Consider the following 9,242-nt stretch of genomic DNA (forward strand, 5'->3'; position numbering starts at 1 on the left):
GGAAAAGTTATCTCTTTTGTATTTGTTTTGTTTATTTTCTTTTGTTTTGTTTTGTGCTTTGAAGGAATACTTTTAATGCATATGGAGAAATATCTTTACAGAACTGAAGAGGTTAATAGCATAAAGTAATTGCACTACTTTGATGAAAATATTTATTTTCATAAAATCATAGTAAATCTATAAGAAGGTTTAAAAATATTATTTTAGTTTGTACTGTAACAATCAGGTTCTCATTACATAGCTCTGGCTGGCCTAGAACTCACTGTGTAGACAAGATTGACCTCAAACTCAGAGTCCACCTACCTTTGCCCCTAGAGTGGTCGTATTAAAGGTATGCACAACAAAGTCTGGCCAAAACGTTGCCTCATTTTACAGGAGATGCAAGGGCATCCTGTCTTAAAGGACCAAGAAGAGGCCACTGGAAGATGCAAAGGAGAGACCCAGGTACACAATGTGTGGAGGCTTGTAAGCTCTTAAAGAACTTCAAGTATTTCAACAGCTTAGCACTTCAGAATGAAGGATGCTCAAAAATGAAAGGAAAAGAATGCATAGCCAAGGTCATTTCAAACCTGAGCACAGTCTGAATCATTTTGAGGTTTTAAAAGTACATTATCAGCCATACTCTTCCTAGATTTCTTAAAAACAAAACCATACAAACACAGGTTCTGTGGCTTAGGTTCATTTGAGAACCTTTGGCTATAAAATATCAGAACTAAGATTAAAAAGCTTTACCCAGAAAATAATAGGGTTTTAGGTTTACTGTTATGAAATCATCTTTGGTGTGGCAGTAGAGAGAACAGACATGGGAGATCTGTAAATAGAGCTAAGAATAAACATTATGGAAGATAGTAATTTTTTTCTTGTAGGAGATCATAACAGAATGAGAAGATGAAAGGCAGGAGGAAATCATGATCATTGACTTTAAATACTGGGTGAACCATTGCACCAAAGTGCAACTAATTTTCATGAGTATAATTTTCCAGTTTTGTTTTCAATTTAACACTCATTTATACAATGATTATCATATTGCAAACAATCCATAAGGCAGATAAAACTTCAGTATGAGACTTTCTGCTTGTTGACACTGTGGAGGAAGCAGCACTTAAGGCCCTGATCTCCCTGCTGTCAGGTCTAATCAGAGTCTCCTAAAGAGCCTGAAGAGTTCTGAAGCTCTTTATCCGAGGCTGAGCCTCCAAACAACTGATGAGAATCAGAGGAGCCATTTTGAACAATGGGAAACACTCACTGACTGTGTGATCATGAGAGGGCCAAACTCCAAGTGCTCCAGGGCCTTCAGGTTGGTCACTTATGCCACAGGGGAGGAGGTGGACACCATTATGAATGAAAGGCCACACAAAGTGAACGGAAGAGTTGTGCAACCAGATGTGTCAAGGGAAGATTCTCAAAGACCAGGTGCTCACTTAACTGAAAAAGATCTTTGCTGGTGGAATTAAAGATGACACTGAAGAATGTCACCTATGAGATCACTTTGAATCGTATGGGAAAATTGAAATGACTGAAATCATGACTGACAAGGACAGTGGGAAAAAAGAGGAGCTTTGCTTTTGTCACCTTTGATGACCATGATTCAGTGGAGAAGTCTGCCATTCAGAAATACCATAAAGTGAATGGTCACAACTGTGAAGTAAGGAAAACACTGTCAAAGCAAGAATGGTTAGTGCTTCATCTAGCCAAAGATGTCAGAGTGGTTCTGGAAACTTTGGTGGTGGTTGTGGAGGTGGTTCTGGTAGTAATGACAATTTGGTCATGCAGGAAAGTTCAGAGGTTGTGGTAACTTTTGTGGCAGCCATGGTGGTGGTGGATATAGCTGCTGTGGGGATAGCTGTAATCAATTTGGTAACAATGGAAGCAACTTTGGAAGTGATGGAAGCTACAAAGATTTTGACAATTACAATACTCATTCTTCAAATTTTGTACCTTATAGGAAGGCAGCAAACTTTGGAGGCAGAAGTTCTGGTCCCTGTGATGGAGGCCAATACTTTGCTGAACCATGAAGCCAAGTTTGCCAAGTAACAGTAGCTATGGCAGTGGCAGAGGGTCCTAAATACTTTTAGGAAACAAAGCTTATCAGAAGAGCAGAACCAGAGAAGTGACAGGGAAGCTACAGGTTCTAACAGATCATGAACTGAGCAAAGAACAGTGGTAGCAGGACTTTGCTGCCTCAATGAAGACAGGTTCCCGGCAATACTCATGTGTATGAGCAAAAACACTCCAGGACTGTATTTGTGACTAATTGTAGAAAAGGTTGTTTTAGTTTCAGTTCTGTGGAAAGTGTAAAGCATTTCAACAAATGGTTTTAATATAGATTTTTTTCACCCATGCTGTTAATTGCTAAATGTAATAGTCTGATCATGATGCTGAGTAAATACATCTTTTTATTTGTAAAGGTGCCATATAAAGTTAGTCTACTCTGACTGTTAGTATGAAGTTAGAATTCCTTCAGGGTGATACCAGATACCATTTGAAGTTTCTTTATGACATCTCAGGTAGAGAGCCTTGTCTTCAGAAACTGGTATAGTTGAATTGTCAGTTACTATAGTGACCTTACTAAGTTTCACCATTGAAAGTGTCACCCAAGCAATGTCACAGATTTTTTTTTATAATGATGATTATTGGTACATCCTATGCATTATCTAAATTGAGTCATGGTACCAATCAAAATATTAGATCAGGGCTGGAGAGATGGCTCAGCGATTAAGATCACTGTTCTTGCAGAAGACCCACATTCGAGTTCCAGCATCCACATGGCAGCTAACAACTGTATGTAACTACAGTTCCAGGGGATCCAATAGCCTCTTCTGTCCTCCATGGGCATTGCACAACACGGGTACACTTACCTACATGCAGGCAATACACACGTGCACATAAAATAAAAATAATAAATAAAGAAAAAGAGTTTTAAAAATTAGATCAGAATGAAGCTTCTGTATCATCCATTACCATGTGTAATCAATAAACTATTTCATTCTCTACAAAAATTAAGAATGAAAGTAATGAAGTATGTTTCTGTTTGTTTATTGTTTGCTGATTTTTTAGTGAATTTATTTTTAGAAATAGCATTTCATGTAGCCCAAGTTAGCCTTGACTGCTCTATAAAGCTGAGGATGACTTTGGAACTCCTGATCCTTCTGCCTCAACTCCCCCAGCACTGGGATTATTGGCAATCACCACCATATTTAGCTACAAATTCTGTTTTAGAATTTTCACAGGAGCACTTCCACTAAGGGAGAGAATGGAGACTGAAGCAAAGGCTTGACACTTTCCGCATCATGATAGGCTTCCGGACATGCACTACCCTGGAGGAAGAGGATTAGATTACGAGTTTTCCCATGTCTATTGTTGTAAAGTAACAGAAAACACAGCTATTCTATGGATAAGAACTTTTGAATTATAGTTACTTGTATTTATAAAAAAATTGTAAAGTCGGGGCTGGAGAGATGGCTCAGCGGTTAAGAGCAGGGACCGCCCTTGCAGAGGACCCGGGTTTGATTCCCAGCACCCACATGGTGGCTACGAACTGTCTTTAACTCCAGTGCCAGGGGAATATGACACCCTCTTCTGACCTCCATGGCATTACATGACACGGGTGCACTCACATACATGCAGGCAATGCATTCATACATGTAAACTAAAAATAACAAATAAAATAAAAAAAGAAATACTCTCGTGACAACTAATTGACTTCTAGAAGACCCAGTTCACTTTGCTAGAAGAGCACTATTCACAAGGGTAGATACCTCACTAACTCTCACCTCTTAATTATCCTATTACCTCAAAATTGCCATACTGGCTGTGGCAGTATGTGATGCCACATTATGGTGATGCCTGAAAGAAAAACTAAGAAGCTTGTCTCTTAGCATCCATTTTAAACAAAAACAGGACCTGAGCTGTTTCTTCAGAACTGTGCTCTTGAGCAAATGTCTCACTCTTTTTTGATTGACATGGTATATCTAGCAATAAATGGGATAATAAAGACAGACCCTTATCTTGTCAGACAAGTATTATGTTCTTTCTGACTCATACTGATCTAGAATAGCATACTTAAGCATAAATAAATATTATCAGTTTTTAAAAATACTTCATTATTTTTATGTGTATGAGTGTATTGCTTTCATGTAAGTGCACCAGTGTAATGCAATGCCTGCTGAGATCAGAAGTGGGCGTTGTATCCCCTGGAACTGGAGTTACAGATGCTTGTTAGCTGGCATGTGGGTGCAGGGAACCAAACTCTAGCCCTGATAGCATTAATTTAATCAAACTTGTTGTTGCAGGACAATGGGCTGATCATTGTTGCTTCTGTAGAATATTTACTGTTTCCAGCACTTGCTTGATGTGCACAACACACACACACACACACACACACACACACACACACACACACATTACACACTATTCTAGGTCAAGGACAAGGAAGGGTCATGAGAATTTTAAAGCTATGTGTTTAGGTTACAAGAGGAGCCCAAGGCCCAGAAAGCTTGTTTACACTATAAAAAAGCCGAGATAATAGTGAATGATCTAAATTGATAAGATTAATATTTTGTTTGCAAGGTAGGTGAAAGTCATTTGTCCACTAGAAGGCATTCATTTTCCACAACTGGCAACTGAGCTTTCCAGCCCTTGTGTCTGTGGGGTCAGACTATATCAAATCATTGTGTTATCCTGTGATCCTGTGTCTGTGGACAAGAGTAATTTTTTTCTTTCTTTTTTTTTTATTAAGTTGGTGGCATTCTTCTATTCCAAACCTACCTTCCCTCTGAGGAAGTTCATACACAGCAACCTTTCAATTCACTTTCTACAGCTCAATTTCTTTTTCTTTGTTACTATTGTTCAAATTTAGGAGGCCACTTTCTCACTTTGAAGTAGTTACTTTTCTATGATGTGTTTCATATGCTTCTTTCAGGTCATGAATCAAATCATACTTTGAACCATTTTCAGTTTACAAAGTGCTTTGTTGACCTTCCTTCCTTAAAGTTTTCCTCATTGTTATTTCCTTAATAACATTTTAACTTATTTCAAAAAAGCCTGTTTAGAATGGTGAGATTCTATGTTCTGTTTATGACTCATTCAGAAGCTTTGCATATAGTTATTAATCCGCTTCATACAAAAATAGATATTGTGTATCATTTCATTTTGTGGAATATTTTCAATAACCTTTACCTTCTCTAAAACAAATTAGCTAAAAGACAATTTTAGAAGATAAAAAACTGTCATTTGGGAAATCATGAAGTAAAGAAACATCTAGATTGATTGCAGTCCATTCTTCCACATGTGAAGGGCCACATTGTCTTAGTGAGAGCAAGGATACCAGAGTCAAACACTCAGGACAATCCAGACATGAAAACAATTTTCTGATTATATTATAAAGAAATGAAGTATATGCCATAAAAAAGATTGCTTTGACATTACCTAGTGGAACATCCCATCACAAGTCTACGACATTCAGTTCTTGTATCATATTTAATAATAAAGCTTAAATGTTTGTAAATTTAAGTAAAAGATAACTTGCTGTCATTTTAGGCAGAATAATACTACTAAGATGAGAAGCATCATGGAACATTCCATTTGGACTTCTTCAGACACAGCTTATTTTCCTTCTTAAAGACTATGAAATGAGGGGCTGGAGAGAAGGCTCAGCTAGTAAGAACACTGGTTGTTCCTGCAGAAGACCCGAGTTCGTTTCCCAGCACCCATGAGGCAGCTAACAACTGTCCATAACTCCGGTCCCAGGAGATCCCACAGTCTCTTCTGACCTCCGCAGGCATCACACGACACGGGTGCACTCACATACATGCGGGCAATACACACATACACATAAAATAAAAATAATTAATAAAAAATTTAAGAAAAGACTATAAAATGAAAGACGAGCATAAAACTCTTTTTGCTGCTCCCTGAACAAAGTTTAAAACAAAGTTTAAAACAAAGACACTGGATGTCCATGAGATAAAATATGGCAAACTCTTTGCATAGGAGTATTTCCACAAGTACATCTAGCAATATTTTTTGAAGTTACATTCAGTAGATAAATGGAGAAACCAACACTATTGCTTCTTTTAAAAGTAATTTTATTTAAGCATATCGAAATAGAAATTTAAACCACCACACAATCTTATGTCCTGTTATATAGAAAGTGAAGGTAAGAAATATCAGTAGGTTAACAGACCTAAAGAAGCATTAAGAATCTACCTTGTGTTTGTATCAGAATGTAATAAAGATAAATAATTTTTCATAATTTTGACTGTCCTACAAATCTCTGAAAATATGGAGCTTTTAAAGTATACATTATTTTTAAATTATGTGTATATATGTGGGCTTGCATGTGGGTATGTGCTTGTGAGCACTGGGCACACGGAGGTGAGAGGCATTGATCCCCTGTAAGTTGACTGATAGGGTGACGAAAATAGAACTCCGGTCCCCTGCTAAAGCAGTATGCACTCTCAACAGCTGAGCCGTCTCTCAAACCTCACTAATGTTTGTTTCTTAAATGATATATGCTGAGAATCTTTTAATATGATCATTGGAAGTCTGTTTTTAAATAAAGTCTTTCATCAGGCGTTTACCCATTTTAAAAGGATAGTATATTTTCTGTAATCTAAGTTTAAGAACTCTTTATATTTTAGATACAAAGTTTTTATTCATATCTATTGCAAGCATATCATACCATTCAGTGGCTTCTTTTTATTTTGTTAGTAGTGTGTATCCCAGAGATGAAATTTATAATTTCAATAAAATTCAACCATTCATCTTCTTCGTAGACTGTATTTTGGTTTCATGTCTGAAAACATATTGTGAAATATAGATCATTGGATCATCTTCTGTATTTTTCTGCTATTTTTATGTTTCTCATTTTACATCTGCATTTGTAATCTAATATTATTTTATGGGGTCAACATGTAGATAATTTGTATATGAGTACCCACTTGCTCCAGAATCATTTGTTGAGAAGATAAATGTTTCTTCTTGAATTAACTTGATATGATTAACATTGTAGTTGGCCATGTGTGTGAATTTCTGGGATGTCTATTCTGCTCTAGGGTCCAGTGCATTTTCAATGCCTTCATTAGTGTAGTTTCATGGTAGTTCTTGGAATTGAGAAGCCTGATTGTTCAAATAATTTTTCTTTTGTTTAGTATTTTGTGGGATATTCTAAGTCTTTTGTAAAATACAGAAAAACAGTCAAATTTTTTCTTCTGTAGTTAAAAATTTTCTCTAGTAATGGCATAGATAATTTTAATGAAATGTACTAAGTTTCTCAAAAAGTAAACAATAGAAAAATAAACTAATAACTAATCAGGAATATTAAATATGGAAAATTAGAATTATTGTAGGGTTCTGAATTTAAGTACATAAATAATAATTGTTTTCATGTCTTTTTATTTATTTATTTGCTTGCTAATGATTAACAATGGAGATAAAATAATCTGAGAATCTTCTTTGGAATCATTAAGCAAAATAATTTGTTCATTTTTACCCAAATATAGCACACACAGATTATTGATAATATTATTTTCCAGAGTCAGCACATTTGAAAATATCTCATTAGGATAAGCAATATAATTTGAAGTTCAAATGGGATGTTTACTTTGTTTTAAAGAGTATTTTAAGGTTCTTCATTAACATATTGCAAAAAAAAATTCTCATTGACTTCTAAATATTCTAGATTTCTAAGTGTGACCATATTTCACTCACAATGAATGTTACAGAGACAATCACTCAAATAAATTCTAAATTTTAAAATCTCATGTCAACATTTTTAGACAACAAATTAGGCGAGGTAGTGTGTGCCTGTGCCCCCAGTATTTGCCCGTGAAAGCAGGAGGATCAGGACCTCAAGGTCATTGTTATCCTCAGCTGCATAGTAAGTTTGAGGCCAGCCAGGGCTATATAAGACTATGCCTCAAAAAAAAAAAGAAGGTTTAAAGTGAAAAAAATCAATGACTTCATGAAAATATTTTTGTTTAAAAAAATATTAGATCCGTACATACATATATATTTCCAAGACAGTTACTTATTATGTCCATAATTTAATAAATTAAAGAAAACAAAAAATATTTCAGAGTTAAAAAGTACACTTCTTAGCTGGGCATGGGTGTGCATGCTTGGGAGGCAGAGGCAGGCAGATCTCTGTGAGTTAGAGGCCAGTCTGGAATGATCTAATTGGTGATTTCCAGGACAGCTGAGCTACATAATAAGACCCTGATTCAAAACCCATACACACAAAACAAAGAAACAATGAGTTAGAGGTCAGCCTGGGATGATCTAATTGGTGATTTCCAGGACAGCTGAGCTACATAATTAGCCCCTGATTCAAAACCCATACACACAAAATAAAGACACAACAACAACAAACAGTAGCAAACATCATACTCAACACCCTTCATACAGACATAAACATCATTAACATCTCTTTGTGAAAAAAAGTGAATAGAAACACTGTTACACTTTATAGACAAAATTAATATTATAATAATAGATTAATGCCTTGAATAATATGCTTCATATTAAAGTATTTGAAGTCGAAGAGATGGCTTAGCAGTTAAAGATGCTTGCTGTCAAGCCTGACGAGCTGAGTTCCTTTCCTAGATCCCACATGGTAGAAAAAGACAGCTGATTCCTGCAAGTTGTCATCTGACCTCCACATGTATATTTTGGTATGCATGCACTATCCTTAACATGTACACAATGAATAAATTAAAAAAATAAAATATTTGTGATATTTTCTTGATTTAACAGGAAAAGACAAAATAAAATAATTTTTGAGAATAGTATTAAATTTAGCATAATTTGTAGTTTTTTTTCAAAGGGACTTTTGTGTTGAGTAAAATTAATCAATACAATTGCTATGAATTGAAATTTATCTTTTAAGTTTTAGTTATCATGAAATTATTTTTCTTTTTTTAACATTTTTTATTGAGCTTCTAAAATTTCTTGCAATATTTCCCACTCATATCCAGACCCCATCCTCAATCCATGCCTCCCCATCCTCCACCAAAATCTATGCACTCTGCCATACATTCTAAGTCCTATTCATTCAGGAGTCTGTACCCAAATGTCCTTTAGTGTAAATGTGTCCACTGGAGTCTAGTCAACCCATCCAGCGGTCGTATGTAAGCCATACTCTCCCTCACCCAGCAGCAACCAGTTTCAAATAGTTCTTGATCTAGTGCTGCCCCTCCATGTATTGTTTGCCTCCCATTTGAGCCCTTGTTTAGTTGAGCTGA

The 9,242-nt window shown here is 35.8% G+C and overlaps 1 pseudogene; it reads left to right on the forward strand.

Annotated features, from left to right (window-relative positions):
- The window catches only part of LOC103726694, a 2,735-nt pseudogene extending 670 nt beyond the window's left edge, over positions 1–2,065 (forward strand).
- The last annotated feature ends 7,177 nt before the right edge of the window (positions 2,066–9,242 follow it).

This window comes from Nannospalax galili, unplaced genomic scaffold (genome assembly GCF_000622305.1).
Source record: "Nannospalax galili isolate Female #2095 unplaced genomic scaffold, S.galili_v1.0 scaffold227, whole genome shotgun sequence".
Lineage (NCBI taxonomy): Eukaryota > Metazoa > Chordata > Mammalia > Rodentia > Spalacidae > Nannospalax > Nannospalax galili.